The 18,877-nt window shown below is 41.8% G+C and overlaps 10 non-coding genes across 10 annotated transcripts; all 10 read left to right on the top strand.

The window, feature by feature from the left end:
• Nucleotides 1–11: 11 nt before the first annotated feature.
• On the top strand, nt 12–84 carry TRNAM-CAU (transfer RNA methionine (anticodon CAU)). The gene has a single exon. It is a non-coding gene; the product is annotated as a tRNA-Met (tRNA).
• Nucleotides 85–1,701: 1,617 nt separating this feature from the next.
• On the top strand, nt 1,702–1,774 carry TRNAM-CAU (transfer RNA methionine (anticodon CAU)). Its single transcript has one exon. It is a non-coding gene; the product is annotated as a tRNA-Met (tRNA).
• Nucleotides 1,775–3,391: 1,617 nt separating this feature from the next.
• On the top strand, nt 3,392–3,464 carry TRNAM-CAU (transfer RNA methionine (anticodon CAU)). Its single transcript has one exon. It is a non-coding gene; the product is annotated as a tRNA-Met (tRNA).
• A 1,628-nt stretch (nt 3,465–5,092) lies between these two features.
• Nucleotides 5,093–5,165, top strand: TRNAM-CAU (transfer RNA methionine (anticodon CAU)). The gene has a single exon. It is a non-coding gene; the product is annotated as a tRNA-Met (tRNA).
• Nucleotides 5,166–6,782: 1,617 nt separating this feature from the next.
• Nucleotides 6,783–6,855, top strand: TRNAM-CAU (transfer RNA methionine (anticodon CAU)). Its single transcript has one exon. It is a non-coding gene; the product is annotated as a tRNA-Met (tRNA).
• A 1,628-nt stretch (nt 6,856–8,483) lies between these two features.
• Nucleotides 8,484–8,556, top strand: TRNAM-CAU (transfer RNA methionine (anticodon CAU)). The gene has a single exon. It is a non-coding gene; the product is annotated as a tRNA-Met (tRNA).
• A 3,318-nt stretch (nt 8,557–11,874) lies between these two features.
• Nucleotides 11,875–11,947, top strand: TRNAM-CAU (transfer RNA methionine (anticodon CAU)). Its single transcript has one exon. It is a non-coding gene; the product is annotated as a tRNA-Met (tRNA).
• Nucleotides 11,948–13,575: 1,628 nt separating this feature from the next.
• On the top strand, nt 13,576–13,648 carry TRNAM-CAU (transfer RNA methionine (anticodon CAU)). Its single transcript has one exon. It is a non-coding gene; the product is annotated as a tRNA-Met (tRNA).
• A 3,318-nt stretch (nt 13,649–16,966) lies between these two features.
• Nucleotides 16,967–17,039, top strand: TRNAM-CAU (transfer RNA methionine (anticodon CAU)). The gene has a single exon. It is a non-coding gene; the product is annotated as a tRNA-Met (tRNA).
• Nucleotides 17,040–18,667: 1,628 nt separating this feature from the next.
• TRNAM-CAU (transfer RNA methionine (anticodon CAU)) lies at nt 18,668–18,740 on the top strand. The gene has a single exon. It is a non-coding gene; the product is annotated as a tRNA-Met (tRNA).
• The last annotated feature ends 137 nt before the right edge of the window (nt 18,741–18,877 follow it).

Below are 18,877 nucleotides of genomic sequence, written 5' to 3'. Positions count from 1 at the left end.
AGGTACAGCTTGCCTCGTTAGCGCAGTAGGTAGCGCGTCAGTCTCATAATCTGAAGGTCGTGAGTTCGAGCCTCACACGGGGCACTGTTCCCTCCTTTTCTCGAGAGATTTTGTCACCAACTTAGAACTTTTCCATTCAATTCTACAACTTTTTCCATTAGAAAGGAAATGGGAATCCAAATAACTTACCGGACCCATGAGTTGTTGAGTCCCTTGACACTTTAGTGTAAAAAGGGGTGGTTGAGAATGAGTTGAGCTACGAATCCAAATTGAATCTTGTGTGAAGGGTCAGAATGAAGTGCCAAAACGCGGGCGTTCAGCATTTTTGCCTGAAAAAAACAAATCCTACTTGAAATACGTTTGACTAAAAAACACGCGTCAGTTTTTGAATGTTGGCAGCGGTGCAGAAAAGGATGCGTTCCCATACCAGTAGTCGAACCCGGGCCGCCTGGGTGAAAACCAGGAATCCTAACCGCTAGACCATATGGGAGAAGATGTACTGCCAGCTCACTTACAATATGAAAAAAAAGAGGTGTACTGCTTTGCACAAGCAACTTCCGCAGATTATTACGTGCATTTTGCCTCGTTAGCGCAGCAGGTAGCGCGTCAGTCTCGTAATCTGAAGGTCATGAGTTCGATTCTCACATGGGGCACTGGTACCATGTTTCCTTAACTGATTTTGCCACCATCTTGGCTAGAGAGTCACAGCTCTTTTCCATTCAGTAGCAAAACATCACCAATTGATGGAAGGGGAGCTCCAATGACAAACAGGGATAAAGGCTTGTTGAGTCCCTTAACACCCAGGAATTAAAAGTGAGAGATATGAATGGTTTGAGATATGACATCAAATAAGCTTTTGTGCAAATAAATATCCAAAAAACCTGGTGGTCTGCATTTTTGGCTGCAAAGAGCAGTTCCAACCTAAACTGATTCTGTCTGCAAGGCACGTGTTGGCTTTGGAATGTGGACACTAGTCCCCAAAAAAAAGTCTCTCCCATAGCAGGAATCGAACCAGTCAACCAGGAATACTAACTAAGTCTTTCTCCACATGGTGTAAGCAGTACAGTAAACAGCAAGACAGGTGTAAAAAAAAAAAAAAGAGTGTTTTGCTTTGAATACAAAACATCAACATTACAAGAGCTGAAACACGCTACATGGTCAAGGTTTTTGGCACGTCAGTTGAATAATTTGAAGATCATGAGTTTTTTGCTCACACGTGGCATCCTCCTTTTCTCAAGAGATTTTGTCACTAACTCTGAACTTTCCAATTCAGTTCTAAACTGTTTCCGATTAGAAAGAACATGGGAGCCCTAATGACAGACAGGACACATGGCTTGTTGAGTCCCTTGACACTTTTGTGTAAAACTGTGTAGTTGAAAAAGGCTTAAGCTATGAAACAAAAGGAAATCTTTTGCAAAAGTCATAATGCATCGCCAATGTTAAGTATTTTTGTTGCAAAGTGAAAATCTACCAGAAACATTTTTGATTGAAAAACACGTGTCAGTCTTTGAATGGTGGCAGTAGCTAAGATAAAGATGCATTCCCATACCGGGAGTCGAACCCAGGCCACCTGGGTGAGAGCCAGGAATCCTAACCGCTAGACCATATGGGAAAAGATGTACTAATGTCTCAGTGACATTATGAAAAAAAAAAGTTTTCTGCTATGCACAATAAACTTCTGCAGATCTGCAGGTACAGCTTGCCTCGTTAGCGCAGTAGGTAGCGCGTCAGTCTCATAATCTGAAGGTCGTGAGTTCGAGCCTCACACGGGGCACTGTTCCCTCCTTTTCTCGAGAGATTTTGTCACCAACTTAGAACTTTTCCATTCAATTCTACAACTTTTTCCATTAGAAAGGAAATGGGAATCCAAATAACTTACCGGACCCATGAGTTGTTGAGTCCCTTGACACTTTAGTGTAAAAAGGGGTGGTTGAGAATGAGTTGAGCTACGAATCCAAATTGAATCTTGTGTGAAGGGTCAGAATGAAGTGCCAAAACGCGGGCGTTCAGCATTTTTGCCTGAAAAAAACAAATCCTACTTGAAATACGTTTGACTAAAAAACACGCGTCAGTTTTTGAATGTTGGCAGCGGTGCAGAAAAGGATGCGTTCCCATACCAGTAGTCGAACTCGGGCCGCCTGGGTGAAAACCAGGAATCCTAACCGCTAGACCATATGGGAGAAGATGTACTGCCAGCTCACTTACAATATGAAAAAAAATAGGTGTACTGCTTTGCACAAGCAACTTCCGCAGATTATTACGTGCATTTTGCCTCGTTAGCGCAGCAGGTAGCGCGTCAGTCTCGTAATCTGAAGGTCATGAGTTCGATTCTCACATGGGGCACTGGTACCATGTTTCCTTAACTGATTTTGCCACCATCTTGGCTAGAGAGTCACAGCTCTTTTCCATTCAGTAGCAAAACATCACCAATTGATGGAAGGGGAGCTCCAATGACAAACAGGGATAAAGGCTTGTTGAGTCCCTTAACACCCAGGAATTAAAAGTGAGAGATATGAATGGTTTGAGATATGACATCAAATAAGCTTTTGTGCAAATAAATATCCAAAAAACCTGGTGGTCTGCATTTTTGGCTGCAAAGAGCAGTTCCAACCTAAACTGATTCTGTCTGCAAGGCACGTGTTGGCTTTGGAATGTGGACACTAGTCCCCAAAAAAAAGTCTCTCCCATAGCAGGAATCGAACCAGTCAACCAGGAATACTAACTAAGTCTTTCTCCACATGGTGTAAGCAGTACAGTAAACAGCAAGACAGGTGTAAAAAAAAAAAAAAGAGTGTTTTGCTTTGAATACAAAACATCAACATTACAAGAGCTGAAACACGCTACATGGTCAAGGTTTTTGGCACGTCAGTTGAATAATTTGAAGATCATGAGTTTTTTGCTCACACGTGGCATCCTCCTTTTCTCAAGAGATTTTGTCACTAACTCTGAACTTTCCAATTCAGTTCTAAACTGTTTCCGATTAGAAAGAACATGGGAGCCCTAATGACAGACAGGACACATGGCTTGTTGAGTCCCTTGACACTTTTGTGTAAAACTGTGTAGTTGAAAAAGGCTTAAGCTATGAAACAAAAGGAAATCTTTTGCAAAAGTCATAATGCATCGCCAATGTTAAGTATTTTTGTTGCAAAGTGAAAATCTACCAGAAACATTTTTGATTGAAAAACACGTGTCAGTCTTTGAATGGTGGCAGTAGCTAAGATAAAGATGCATTCCCATACCGGGAGTCGAACCCAGGCCACCTGGGTGAGAGCCAGGAATCCTAACCGCTAGACCATATGGGAAAAGATGTACTAATGTCTCAGTGACATTATGAAAAAAAAAAGTTTTCTGCTATGCACAATAAACTTCTGCAGATCTGCAGGTACAGCTTGCCTCGTTAGCGCAGTAGGTAGCGCGTCAGTCTCATAATCTGAAGGTCGTGAGTTCGAGCCTCACACGGGGCACTGTTCCCTCCTTTTCTCGAGAGATTTTGTCACCAACTTAGAACTTTTCCATTCAATTCTACAACTTTTTCCATTAGAAAGGAAATGGGAATCCAAATAACTTACCGGACCCATGAGTTGTTGAGTCCCTTGACACTTTAGTGTAAAAAGGGGTGGTTGAGAATGAGTTGAGCTACGAATCCAAATTGAATCTTGTGTGAAGGGTCAGAATGAAGTGCCAAAACGCGGGCGTTCAGCATTTTTGCCTGAAAAAAACAAATCCTACTTGAAATACGTTTGACTAAAAAACACGCGTCAGTTTTTGAATGTTGGCAGCGGTGCAGAAAAGGATGCGTTCCCATACCAGTAGTCGAACTCGGGCCGCCTGGGTGAAAACCAGGAATCCTAACCGCTAGACCATATGGGAGAAGATGTACTGCCAGCTCACTTACAATATGAAAAAAAATAGGTGTACTGCTTTGCACAAGCAACTTCCGCAGATTATTACGTGCATTTTGCCTCGTTAGCGCAGCAGGTAGCGCGTCAGTCTCGTAATCTGAAGGTCATGAGTTCGATTCTCACATGGGGCACTGGTACCATGTTTCCTTAACTGATTTTGCCACCATCTTGGCTAGAGAGTCACAGCTCTTTTCCATTCAGTAGCAAAACATCACCAATTGATGGAAGGGGAGCTCCAATGACAAACAGGGATAAAGGCTTGTTGAGTCCCTTAACACCCAGGAATTAAAAGTGAGAGATATGAATGGTTTGAGATATGACATCAAATAAGCTTTTGTGCAAATAAATATCCAAAAAACCTGGTGGTCTGCATTTTTGGCTGCAAAGAGCAGTTCCAACCTAAACTGATTCTGTCTGCAAGGCACGTGTTGGCTTTGGAATGTGGACACTAGTCCCCAAAAAAAAGTCTCTCCCATAGCAGGAATCGAACCAGTCAACCAGGAATACTAACTAAGTATTTCTCCACATGGTGTAAGCAGTACAGTAAACAGCAAGACAGGTGTAAAAAAAAAAAAAAAAAAAAAAAAAGAGTGTTTTGCTTTGAATACAAAACATAAACATTACAGGAGCTGAAACACGCTACATGGTCAAGGTTTTTGGCACGTCAGTTGAATAATTTGAAGATCATGAGTTTTTTGCTCACACGTGGCATCCTCCTTTTCTCAAGAGATTTTGTCACTAACTCTGAACTTTCCAATTCAGTTCTAAACTGTTTCCGATTAGAAAGAACATGGGAGCCCTAATGACAGACAGGACACATGGCTTGTTGAGTCCCTTGACACTTTTGTGTAAAACTGTGTAGTTGAAAAAGGCTTAAGCTATGAAACAAAAGGAAATCTTTTGCAAAAGTCATAATGCATCGCCAATGTTAAGTATTTTTGTTGCAAAGTGAAAATCTACCAGAAACATTTTTGATTGAAAAACACGTGTCAGTCTTTGAATGGTGGCAGTAGCTAAGATAAAGATGCATTCCCATACCGGGAGTCGAACCCAGGCCACCTGGGTGAGAGCCAGGAATCCTAACCGCTAGACCATATGGGAAAAGATGCACTAATGTCTCAGTGACATTATGAAAAAAAAAAGTTTTCTGCTATGCACAATAAACTTCTGCAGATCTGCAGGTACAGCTTGCCTCGTTAGCGCAGTAGGTAGCGCGTCAGTCTCATAATCTGAAGGTCGTGAGTTCGAGCCTCACACGGGGCACTGTTCCCTCCTTTTCTCGAGAGATTTTGTCACCAACTTAGAACTTTTCCATTCAATTCTACAACTTTTTCCATTAGAAAGGAAATGGGAATCCAAATAACTTACCGGACCCATGAGTTGTTGAGTCCCTTGACACTTTAGTGTAAAAAGGGGTGGTTGAGAATGAGTTGAGCTACGAATCCAAATTGAATCTTGTGTGAAGGGTCAGAATGAAGTGCCAAAACGTGGGCGTTCAGCATTTTTGCCTGAAAAAAACAAATCCTACTTGAAATACGTTTGACTAAAAAACACGCGTCAGTTTTTGAATGTTGGCAGCGGTGCAGAAAAGGATGCGTTCCCATACCAGTAGTCGAACCCGGGCCGCCTGGGTGAAAACCAGGAATCCTAACCGCTAGACCATATGGGAGAAGATGTACTGCCAGCTCACTTACAATATGAAAAAAAAGAGGTGTACTGCTTTGCACAAGCAACTTCCGCAGATTATTACGTGCATTTTGCCTCGTTAGCGCAGCAGGTAGCGCGTCAGTCTCGTAATCTGAAGGTCATGAGTTCGATTCTCACATGGGGCACTGGTACCATGTTTCCTTAACTGATTTTGCCACCATCTTGGCTAGAGAGTCACAGCTCTTTTCCATTCAGTAGCAAAACATCACCAATTGATGGAAGGGGAGCTCCAATGACAAACAGGGATAAAGGCTTGTTGAGTCCCTTAACACCCAGGAATTAAAAGTGAGAGATATGAATGGTTTGAGATATGACATCAAATAAGCTTTTGTGCAAATAAATATCCAAAAAACCTGGTGGTCTGCATTTTTGGCTGCAAAGAGCAGTTCCAACCTAAACTGATTCTGTCTGCAAGGCACGTGTTGGCTTTGGAATGTGGACACTAGTCCCCAAAAAAAAGTCTCTCCCATAGCAGGAATCGAACCAGTCAACCAGGAATACTAACTAAGTCTTTCTCCACATGGTGTAAGCAGTACAGTAAACAGCAAGACAGGTGTAAAAAAAAAAAAAAGAGTGTTTTGCTTTGAATACAAAACATCAACATTACAAGAGCTGAAACACGCTACATGGTCAAGGTTTTTGGCACGTCAGTTGAATAATTTGAAGATCATGAGTTTTTTGCTCACACGTGGCATCCTCCTTTTCTCAAGAGATTTTGTCACTAACTCTGAACTTTCCAATTCAGTTCTAAACTGTTTCCGATTAGAAAGAACATGGGAGCCCTAATGACAGACAGGACACATGGCTTGTTGAGTCCCTTGACACTTTTGTGTAAAACTGTGTAGTTGAAAAAGGCTTAAGCTATGAAACAAAAGGAAATCTTTTGCAAAAGTCATAATGCATCGCCAATGTTAAGTATTTTTGTTGCAAAGTGAAAATCTACCAGAAACATTTTTGATTGAAAAACACGTGTCAGTCTTTGAATGGTGGCAGTAGCTAAGATAAAGATGCATTCCCATACCGGGAGTCGAACCCAGGCCACCTGGGTGAGAGCCAGGAATCCTAACCGCTAGACCATATGGGAAAAGATGTACTAATGTCTCAGTGACATTATGAAAAAAAAAAGTTTTCTGCTATGCACAATAAACTTCTGCAGATCTGCAGGTACAGCTTGCCTCGTTAGCGCAGTAGGTAGCGCGTCAGTCTCATAATCTGAAGGTCGTGAGTTCGAGCCTCACACGGGGCACTGTTCCCTCCTTTTCTCGAGAGATTTTGTCACCAACTTAGAACTTTTCCATTCAATTCTACAACTTTTTCCATTAGAAAGGAAATGGGAATCCAAATAACTTACCGGACCCATGAGTTGTTGAGTCCCTTGACACTTTAGTGTAAAAAGGGGTGGTTGAGAATGAGTTGAGCTACGAATCCAAATTGAATCTTGTGTGAAGGGTCAGAATGAAGTGCCAAAACGCGGGCGTTCAGCATTTTTGCCTGAAAAAAACAAATCCTACTTGAAATACGTTTGACTAAAAAACACGCGTCAGTTTTTGAATGTTGGCAGCGGTGCAGAAAAGGATGCGTTCCCATACCAGTAGTCGAACTCGGGCCGCCTGGGTGAAAACCAGGAATCCTAACCGCTAGACCATATGGGAGAAGATGTACTGCCAGCTCACTTACAATATGAAAAAAAATAGGTGTACTGCTTTGCACAAGCAACTTCCGCAGATTATTACGTGCATTTTGCCTCGTTAGCGCAGCAGGTAGCGCGTCAGTCTCGTAATCTGAAGGTCATGAGTTCGATTCTCACATGGGGCACTGGTACCATGTTTCCTTAACTGATTTTGCCACCATCTTGGCTAGAGAGTCACAGCTCTTTTCCATTCAGTAGCAAAACATCACCAATTGATGGAAGGGGAGCTCCAATGACAAACAGGGATAAAGGCTTGTTGAGTCCCTTAACACCCAGGAATTAAAAGTGAGAGATATGAATGGTTTGAGATATGACATCAAATAAGCTTTTGTGCAAATAAATATCCAAAAAACCTGGTGGTCTGCATTTTTGGCTGCAAAGAGCAGTTCCAACCTAAACTGATTCTGTCTGCAAGGCACGTGTTGGCTTTGGAATGTGGACACTAGTCCCCAAAAAAAAGTCTCTCCCATAGCAGGAATCGAACCAGTCAACCAGGAATACTAACTAAGTATTTCTCCACATGGTGTAAGCAGTACAGTAAACAGCAAGACAGGTGTAAAAAAAAAAAAAAAAAAAAAAAAAGAGTGTTTTGCTTTGAATACAAAACATAAACATTACAGGAGCTGAAACACGCTACATGGTCAAGGTTTTTGGCACGTCAGTTGAATAATTTGAAGATCATGAGTTTTTTGCTCACACGTGGCATCCTCCTTTTCTCAAGAGATTTTGTCACTAACTCTGAACTTTCCAATTCAGTTCTAAACTGTTTCCGATTAGAAAGAACATGGGAGCCCTAATGACAGACAGGACACATGGCTTGTTGAGTCCCTTGACACTTTTGTGTAAAACTGTGTAGTTGAAAAAGGCTTAAGCTATGAAACAAAAGGAAATCTTTTGCAAAAGTCATAATGCATCGCCAATGTTAAGTATTTTTGTTGCAAAGTGAAAATCTACCAGAAACATTTTTGATTGAAAAACACGTGTCAGTCTTTGAATGGTGGCAGTAGCTAAGATAAAGATGCATTCCCATACCGGGAGTCGAACCCAGGCCACCTGGGTGAGAGCCAGGAATCCTAACCGCTAGACCATATGGGAAAAGATGCACTAATGTCTCAGTGACATTATGAAAAAAAAAAGTTTTCTGCTATGCACAATAAACTTCTGCAGATCTGCAGGTACAGCTTGCCTCGTTAGCGCAGTAGGTAGCGCGTCAGTCTCATAATCTGAAGGTCGTGAGTTCGAGCCTCACACGGGGCACTGTTCCCTCCTTTTCTCGAGAGATTTTGTCACCAACTTAGAACTTTTCCATTCAATTCTACAACTTTTTCCATTAGAAAGGAAATGGGAATCCAAATAACTTACCGGACCCATGAGTTGTTGAGTCCCTTGACACTTTAGTGTAAAAAGGGGTGGTTGAGAATGAGTTGAGCTACGAATCCAAATTGAATCTTGTGTGAAGGGTCAGAATGAAGTGCCAAAACGCGGGCGTTCAGCATTTTTGCCTGAAAAAAACAAATCCTACTTGAAATACGTTTGACTAAAAAACACGCGTCAGTTTTTGAATGTTGGCAGCGGTGCAGAAAAGGATGCGTTCCCATACCAGTAGTCGAACCCGGGCCGCCTGGGTGAAAACCAGGAATCCTAACCGCTAGACCATATGGGAGAAGATGTACTGCCAGCTCACTTACAATATGAAAAAAAAGAGGTGTACTGCTTTGCACAAGCAACTTCCGCAGATTATTACGTGCATTTTGCCTCGTTAGCGCAGCAGGTAGCGCGTCAGTCTCGTAATCTGAAGGTCATGAGTTCGATTCTCACATGGGGCACTGGTACCATGTTTCCTTAACTGATTTTGCCACCATCTTGGCTAGAGAGTCACAGCTCTTTTCCATTCAGTAGCAAAACATCACCAATTGATGGAAGGGGAGCTCCAATGACAAACAGGGATAAAGGCTTGTTGAGTCCCTTAACACCCAGGAATTAAAAGTGAGAGATATGAATGGTTTGAGATATGACATCAAATAAGCTTTTGTGCAAATAAATATCCAAAAAACCTGGTGGTCTGCATTTTTGGCTGCAAAGAGCAGTTCCAACCTAAACTGATTCTGTCTGCAAGGCACGTGTTGGCTTTGGAATGTGGACACTAGTCCCCAAAAAAAAGTCTCTCCCATAGCAGGAATCGAACCAGTCAACCAGGAATACTAACTAAGTCTTTCTCCACATGGTGTAAGCAGTACAGTAAACAGCAAGACAGGTGTAAAAAAAAAAAAAAAAAAAAAAAAAGAGTGTTTTGCTTTGAATACAAAACATCAACATTACAAGAGCTGAAACACGCTACATGGTCAAGGTTTTTGGCACGTCAGTTGAATAATTTGAAGATCATGAGTTTTTTGCTCACACGTGGCATCCTCCTTTTCTCAAGAGATTTTGTCACTAACTCTGAACTTTCCAATTCAGTTCTAAACTGTTTCCGATTAGAAAGAACATGGGAGCCCTAATGACAGACAGGACACATGGCTTGTTGAGTCCCTTGACACTTTTGTGTAAAACTGTGTAGTTGAAAAAGGCTTAAGCTATGAAACAAAAGGAAATCTTTTGCAAAAGTCATAATGCATCGCCAATGTTAAGTATTTTTGTTGCAAAGTGAAAATCTACCAGAAACATTTTTGATTGAAAAACACGTGTCAGTCTTTGAATGGTGGCAGTAGCTAAGATAAAGATGCATTCCCATACCGGGAGTCGAACCCAGGCCACCTGGGTGAGAGCCAGGAATCCTAACCGCTAGACCATATGGGAAAAGATGCACTAATGTCTCAGTGACATTATGAAAAAAAAAAGTTTTCTGCTATGCACAATAAACTTCTGCAGATCTGCAGGTACAGCTTACCTCGTTAGCGCAGTAGGTAGCGCGTCAGTCTCATAATCTGAAGGTCGTGAGTTCGAGCCTCACACGGGGCACTGTTCCCTCCTTTTCTCGAGAGATTTTGTCACCAACTTAGAACTTTTCCATTCAATTCTACAACTTTTTCCATTAGAAAGGAAATGGGAATCCAAATAACTTACCGGACCCATGAGTTGTTGAGTCCCTTGACACTTTAGTGTAAAAAGGGGTGGTTGAGAATGAGTTGAGCTACGAATCCAAATTGAATCTTGTGTGAAGGGTCAGAATGAAGTGCCAAAACGCGGGCGTTCAGCATTTTTGCCTGAAAAAAACAAATCCTACTTGAAATACGTTTGACTAAAAAACACGCGTCAGTTTTTGAATGTTGGCAGCGGTGCAGAAAAGGATGCGTTCCCATACCAGTAGTCGAACTCGGGCCGCCTGGGTGAAAACCAGGAATCCTAACCGCTAGACCATATGGGAGAAGATGTACTGCCAGCTCACTTACAATATGAAAAAAAAGAGGTGTACTGCTTTGCACAAGCAACTTCCGCAGATTATTACGTGCATTTTGCCTCGTTAGCGCAGCAGGTAGCGCGTCAGTCTCGTAATCTGAAGGTCATGAGTTCGATTCTCACATGGGGCACTGGTACCATGTTTCCTTAACTGATTTTGCCACCATCTTGGCTAGAGAGTCACAGCTCTTTTCCATTCAGTAGCAAAACATCACCAATTGATGGAAGGGGAGCTCCAATGACAAACAGGGATAAAGGCTTGTTGAGTCCCTTAACACCCAGGAATTAAAAGTGAGAGATATGAATGGTTTGAGATATGACATCAAATAAGCTTTTGTGCAAATAAATATCCAAAAAACCTGGTGGTCTGCATTTTTGGCTGCAAAGAGCAGTTCCAACCTAAACTGATTCTGTCTGCAAGGCACGTGTTGGCTTTGGAATGTGGACACTAGTCCCCAAAAAAAAGTCTCTCCCATAGCAGGAATCGAACCAGTCAACCAGGAATACTAACTAAGTCTTTCTCCACATGGTGTAAGCAGTACAGTAAACAGCAAGACAGGTGTAAAAAAAAAAAAAAGAGTGTTTTGCTTTGAATACAAAACATCAACATTACAAGAGCTGAAACACGCTACATGGTCAAGGTTTTTGGCACGTCAGTTGAATAATTTGAAGATCATGAGTTTTTTGCTCACACGTGGCATCCTCCTTTTCTCAAGAGATTTTGTCACTAACTCTGAACTTTCCAATTCAGTTCTAAACTGTTTCCGATTAGAAAGAACATGGGAGCCCTAATGACAGACAGGACACATGGCTTGTTGAGTCCCTTGACACTTTTGTGTAAAACTGTGTAGTTGAAAAAGGCTTAAGCTATGAAACAAAAGGAAATCTTTTGCAAAAGTCATAATGCATCGCCAATGTTAAGTATTTTTGTTGCAAAGTGAAAATCTACCAGAAACATTTTTGATTGAAAAACACGTGTCAGTCTTTGAATGGTGGCAGTAGCTAAGATAAAGATGCATTCCCATACCGGGAGTCGAACCCAGGCCACCTGGGTGAGAGCCAGGAATCCTAACCGCTAGACCATATGGGAAAAGATGTACTAATGTCTCAGTGACATTATGAAAAAAAAAAGTTTTCTGCTATGCACAATAAACTTCTGCAGATCTGCAGGTACAGCTTGCCTCGTTAGCGCAGTAGGTAGCGCGTCAGTCTCATAATCTGAAGGTCGTGAGTTCGAGCCTCACACGGGGCACTGTTCCCTCCTTTTCTCGAGAGATTTTGTCACCAACTTAGAACTTTTCCATTCAATTCTACAACTTTTTCCATTAGAAAGGAAATGGGAATCCAAATAACTTACCGGACCCATGAGTTGTTGAGTCCCTTGACACTTTAGTGTAAAAAGGGGTGGTTGAGAATGAGTTGAGCTACGAATCCAAATTGAATCTTGTGTGAAGGGTCAGAATGAAGTGCCAAAACGCGGGCGTTCAGCATTTTTGCCTGAAAAAAACAAATCCTACTTGAAATACGTTTGACTAAAAAACACGCGTCAGTTTTTGAATGTTGGCAGCGGTGCAGAAAAGGATGCGTTCCCATACCAGTAGTCGAACTCGGGCCGCCTGGGTGAAAACCAGGAATCCTAACCGCTAGACCATATGGGAGAAGATGTACTGCCAGCTCACTTACAATATGAAAAAAAATAGGTGTACTGCTTTGCACAAGCAACTTCCGCAGATTATTACGTGCATTTTGCCTCGTTAGCGCAGCAGGTAGCGCGTCAGTCTCGTAATCTGAAGGTCATGAGTTCGATTCTCACATGGGGCACTGGTACCATGTTTCCTTAACTGATTTTGCCACCATCTTGGCTAGAGAGTCACAGCTCTTTTCCATTCAGTAGCAAAACATCACCAATTGATGGAAGGGGAGCTCCAATGACAAACAGGGATAAAGGCTTGTTGAGTCCCTTAACACCCAGGAATTAAAAGTGAGAGATATGAATGGTTTGAGATATGACATCAAATAAGCTTTTGTGCAAATAAATATCCAAAAAACCTGGTGGTCTGCATTTTTGGCTGCAAAGAGCAGTTCCAACCTAAACTGATTCTGTCTGCAAGGCACGTGTTGGCTTTGGAATGTGGACACTAGTCCCCAAAAAAAAGTCTCTCCCATAGCAGGAATCGAACCAGTCAACCAGGAATACTAACTAAGTATTTCTCCACATGGTGTAAGCAGTACAGTAAACAGCAAGACAGGTGTAAAAAAAAAAAAAAAAAAAAAAAAAGAGTGTTTTGCTTTGAATACAAAACATAAACATTACAGGAGCTGAAACACGCTACATGGTCAAGGTTTTTGGCACGTCAGTTGAATAATTTGAAGATCATGAGTTTTTTGCTCACACGTGGCATCCTCCTTTTCTCAAGAGATTTTGTCACTAACTCTGAACTTTCCAATTCAGTTCTAAACTGTTTCCGATTAGAAAGAACATGGGAGCCCTAATGACAGACAGGACACATGGCTTGTTGAGTCCCTTGACACTTTTGTGTAAAACTGTGTAGTTGAAAAAGGCTTAAGCTATGAAACAAAAGGAAATCTTTTGCAAAAGTCATAATGCATCGCCAATGTTAAGTATTTTTGTTGCAAAGTGAAAATCTACCAGAAACATTTTTGATTGAAAAACACGTGTCAGTCTTTGAATGGTGGCAGTAGCTAAGATAAAGATGCATTCCCATACCGGGAGTCGAACCCAGGCCACCTGGGTGAGAGCCAGGAATCCTAACCGCTAGACCATATGGGAAAAGATGCACTAATGTCTCAGTGACATTATGAAAAAAAAAAGTTTTCTGCTATGCACAATAAACTTCTGCAGATCTGCAGGTACAGCTTGCCTCGTTAGCGCAGTAGGTAGCGCGTCAGTCTCATAATCTGAAGGTCGTGAGTTCGAGCCTCACACGGGGCACTGTTCCCTCCTTTTCTCGAGAGATTTTGTCACCAACTTAGAACTTTTCCATTCAATTCTACAACTTTTTCCATTAGAAAGGAAATGGGAATCCAAATAACTTACCGGACCCATGAGTTGTTGAGTCCCTTGACACTTTAGTGTAAAAAGGGGTGGTTGAGAATGAGTTGAGCTACGAATCCAAATTGAATCTTGTGTGAAGGGTCAGAATGAAGTGCCAAAACGCGGGCGTTCAGCATTTTTGCCTGAAAAAAACAAATCCTACTTGAAATACGTTTGACTAAAAAACACGCGTCAGTTTTTGAATGTTGGCAGCGGTGCAGAAAAGGATGCGTTCCCATACCAGTAGTCGAACCCGGGCCGCCTGGGTGAAAACCAGGAATCCTAACCGCTAGACCATATGGGAGAAGATGTACTGCCAGCTCACTTACAATATGAAAAAAAAGAGGTGTACTGCTTTGCACAAGCAACTTCCGCAGATTATTACGTGCATTTTGCCTCGTTAGCGCAGCAGGTAGCGCGTCAGTCTCGTAATCTGAAGGTCATGAGTTCGATTCTCACATGGGGCACTGGTACCATGTTTCCTTAACTGATTTTGCCACCATCTTGGCTAGAGAGTCACAGCTCTTTTCCATTCAGTAGCAAAACATCACCAATTGATGGAAGGGGAGCTCCAATGACAAACAGGGATAAAGGCTTGTTGAGTCCCTTAACACCCAGGAATTAAAAGTGAGAGATATGAATGGTTTGAGATATGACATCAAATAAGCTTTTGTGCAAATAAATATCCAAAAAACCTGGTGGTCTGCATTTTTGGCTGCAAAGAGCAGTTCCAACCTAAACTGATTCTGTCTGCAAGGCACGTGTTGGCTTTGGAATGTGGACACTAGTCCCCAAAAAAAAGTCTCTCCCATAGCAGGAATCGAACCAGTCAACCAGGAATACTAACTAAGTCTTTCTCCACATGGTGTAAGCAGTACAGTAAACAGCAAGACAGGTGTAAAAAAAAAAAAAAAAAAAAAAAAAGAGTGTTTTGCTTTGAATACAAAACATCAACATTACAAGAGCTGAAACACGCTACATGGTCAAGGTTTTTGGCACGTCAGTTGAATAATTTGAAGATCATGAGTTTTTTGCTCACACGTGGCATCCTCCTTTTCTCAAGAGATTTTGTCACTAACTCTGAACTTTCCAATTCAGTTCTAAACTGTTTCCGATTAGAAAGAACATGGGAGCCCTAATGACAGACAGGACACATGGCTTGTTGAGTCCCTTGACACTTTTGTGTAAAACTGTGTAGTTGAAAAAGGCTTAAGCTATGAAACAAAAGGAAATCTTTTGCAAAAGTCATAATGCATCGCCAATGTTAAGTATTTTTGTTGCAAAGTGAAAATCTACCAGAAACATTTTTGATTGAAAAACACGTGTCAGTCTTTGAATGGTGGCAGTAGCTAAGATAAAGATGCATTCCCATACCGGGAGTCGAACCCAGGCCACCTGGGTGAGAGCCAGGAATCCTAACCGCTAGACCATATGGGAAAAGATGCACTAATGTCTCAGTGACATTATGAAAAAAAAAAGTTTTCTGCTATGCACAATAAACTTCTGCAGATCTGCAGGTACAGCTTACCTCGTTAGCGCAGTAGGTAGCGCGTCAGTCTCATAATCTGAAGGTCGTGAGTTCGAGCCTCACACGGGGCACTGTTCCCTCCTTTTCTCGAGAGATTTTGTCACCAACTTAGAACTTTTCCATTCAATTCTACAACTTTTTCCATTAGAAAGGAAATGGGAATCCAAATAACTTACCGGACCCATGAGTTGTTGAGTCCCTTGACACTTTAGTGTAAAAAGGGGTGGTTGAGAATGAGTTGAGCTACGAATCCAAATTGAATCTTGTGTGAAGGGTCAGAATGAAGTGCCAAAACGCGGGCGTTCAGCATTTTTGCCTGAAAAAAACAAATCCTACTTGAAATACGTTTGACTAAAAAACACGCGTCAGTTTTTGAATGTTGGCAGCGGTGCAGAAAAGGATGCGTTCCCATACCAGTAGTCGAACTCGGGCCGCCTGGGTGAAAACCAGGAATCCTAACCGCTAGACCATATGGGAGAAGATGTACTGCCAGCTCACTTACAATATGAAAAAAAAGAGGTGTACTGCTTTGCACAAGCAACTTCCGCAGATTATTACGTGCATTTTGCCTCGTTAGCGCAGCAGGTAGCGCGTCAGTCTCGTAATCTGAAGGTCATGAGTTCGATTCTCACATGGGGCACTGGTACCATGTTTCCTTAACTGATTTTGCCACCATCTTGGCTAGAGAGTCACAGCTCTTTTCCATTCAGTAGCAAAACATCACCAATTGATGGAAGGGGAGCTCCAATGACAAACAGGGATAAAGGCTTGTTGAGTCCCTTAACACCCAGGAATTAAAAGTGAGAGATATGAATGGTTTGAGATATGACATCAAATAAGCTTTTGTGCAAATAAATATCCAAAAAACCTGGTGGTCTGCATTTTTGGCTGCAAAGAGCAGTTCCAACCTAAACTGATTCTGTCTGCAAGGCACGTGTTGGCTTTGGAATGTGGACACTAGTCCCCAAAAAAAAGTCTCTCCCATAGCAGGAATCGAACCAGTCAACCAGGAATACTAACTAAGTCTTTCTCCACATGGTGTAAGCAGTACAGTAAACAGCAAGACAGGTGTAAAAAAAAAAAAAAGAGTGTTTTGCTTTGAATACAAAACATCAACATTACAAGAGCTGAAACACGCTACATGGTCAAGGTTTTTGGCACGTCAGTTGAATAATTTGAAGATCATGAGTTTTTTGCTCACACGTGGCATCCTCCTTTTCTCAAGAGATTTTGTCACTAACTCTGAACTTTCCAATTCAGTTCTAAACTGTTTCCGATTAGAAAGAACATGGGAGCCCTAATGACAGACAGGACACATGGCTTGTTGAGTCCCTTGACACTTTTGTGTAAAACTGTGTAGTTGAAAAAGGCTTAAGCTATGAAACAAAAGGAAATCTTTTGCAAAAGTCATAATGCATCGCCAATGTTAAGTATTTTTGTTGCAAAGTGAAAATCTACCAGAAACATTTTTGATTGAAAAACACGTGTCAGTCTTTGAATGGTGGCAGTAGCTAAGATAAAGATGCATTCCCATACCGGGAGTCGAACCCAGGCCACCTGGGTGAGAGCCAGGAATCCTAACCGCTAGACCATATGGGAAAAGATGTACTAATGTCTCAGTGACATTATGAAAAAAAAAAGTTTTCTGCTATGCACAATAAACTTCTGCAGATCTGCAGGTACAGCTTGCCTCGTTAGCGCAGTAGGTAGCGCGTCAGTCTCATAATCTGAAGGTCGTGAGTTCGAGCCTCACACGGGGCACTGTTCCCTCCTTTTCTCGAGAGATTTTGTCACCAACTTAGAACTTTTCCATTCAATTCTACAACTTTTTCCATTAGAAAGGAAATGGGAATCCAAATAACTTACCGGACCCATGAGTTGTTGAGTCCCTTGACACTTTAGTGTAAAAAGGGGTGGTTGAGAATGAGTTGAGCTACGAATCCAAATTGAATCTTGTGTGAAGGGTCAGAATGAAGTGCCAAAACGCGGGCGTTCAGCATTTTTGCCTGAAAAAAACAAATCCTACTTGAAATACGTTTGACTAAAAAACACGCGTCAGTTTTTGAATGTTGGCAGCGGTGCAGAAAAGGATGCGTTCCCATACCAGTAGTCGAACTCGGGCCGCCTGGGTGAAAACCAGGAATCCTAACCGCTAGACCATATGGGAGAAGATGTACTGCCAGCTCACTTACAATATGAAAAAAAATAGGTGTACTGCTTTGCACAAGCAACTTCCGCAGATTATTACGTGCATTTTGCCTCGTTAGCGCAGCAGGTAGCGCGTCAGTCTCGTAATCTGAAGGTCATGAGTTCGATTCTCACATGGGGCACTGGTACCATGTTTCCTTAACTGATTTTGCCACCATCTTGGCTAGAGAGTCACAGCTCTTTTCCATTCAGTAGCAAAACATCACCAATTGATGGAAGGGGAGCTCCAATGACAAACAGGGATAAAGGCTTGTTGAGTCCCTTAACACCCAGGAATTAAAAGTGAGAGATATGAATGGTTTGAGATATGACATCAAATAAGCTTTTGTGCAAATAAATATCCAAAAAACCTGGTGGTCTGCATTTTTGGCTGCAAAGAGCAGTTCCAACCTAAACTGATTCTGTCTGCAAGGCACGTGTTGGCTTTGGAATGTGGACACTAGTCCCCAAAAAAAAGTCTCTCCCATAGCAGGAATCGAACCAGTCAACCAGGAATACTAACTAAGTATTTCTCCACATGGTGTAAGCAGTACAGTAAACAGCAAGACAGGTGTAAAAAAAAAAAAAAAAAAAAAAAAAGAGTGTTTTGCTTTGAATACAAAACATAAACATTACAGGAGCTGAAACACGCTACATGGTCAAGGTTTTTGGCACGTCAGTTGAATAATTTGAAGATCATGAGTTTTTTGCTCACACGTGGCATCCTCCTTTTCTCAAGAGATTTTGTCACTAACTCTGAACTTTCCAATTCAGTTCTAAACTGTTTCCGATTAGAAAGAACATGGGAGCCCTAATGACAGACAGGACACATGGCTTGTTGAGTCCCTTGACACTTTTGTGTAAAACTGTGTAGTTGAAAAAGGCTTAAGCTATGAAACAAAAGGAAATCTTTTGCAAAAGTCATAATGCATCGCCAATGTTAAGTATTTTTGTTGCAAAGTGAAAATCTACCAGAAACATTTTTGATTGAAAAACACGTGTCAGTCTTTGAATGGTGGCAGTAGCTAAGATAAAGATGCATTCCCATACCGGGAGTCGAACCCAGGCCACCTGGGTGAGAGCCAGGAATCCTAACCGCTAGACCATATGGGAAAAGATGCACTAATGTCTCAGTGACATTATGAAAAAAAAAAGTTTTCTGCTATGCACAATAAACTTCTGCAGATCTGCAGGTACAGCTTGCCTCGTTAGCGCAGTAGGTAGCGCGTCAGTCTCATAATCTGAAGGTCGTGAGTTCGAGCCTCACACGGGGCACTGTTCCCTCCTTTTCTCGAGAGATTTTGTCACCAACTTAGAACTTTTCCATTCAATTCTACAACTTTTTCCATTAGAAAGGAAATGGGAATCCAAATAACTTACCGGACCCATGAGTTGTTGAGTCCCTTGACACT

Source organism: Phyllobates terribilis, unplaced genomic scaffold (assembly GCF_046119375.1).
Source record: "Phyllobates terribilis strain yellow unplaced genomic scaffold, ASM4611937v1 Scaffold_11__3_contigs__length_659146591, whole genome shotgun sequence".
Lineage (NCBI taxonomy): Eukaryota > Metazoa > Chordata > Amphibia > Anura > Dendrobatidae > Phyllobates > Phyllobates terribilis.
The sequence above is the reverse complement of the archived record's forward strand: the minus strand, read 5'-3'. Positions and strand labels throughout refer to the sequence as shown.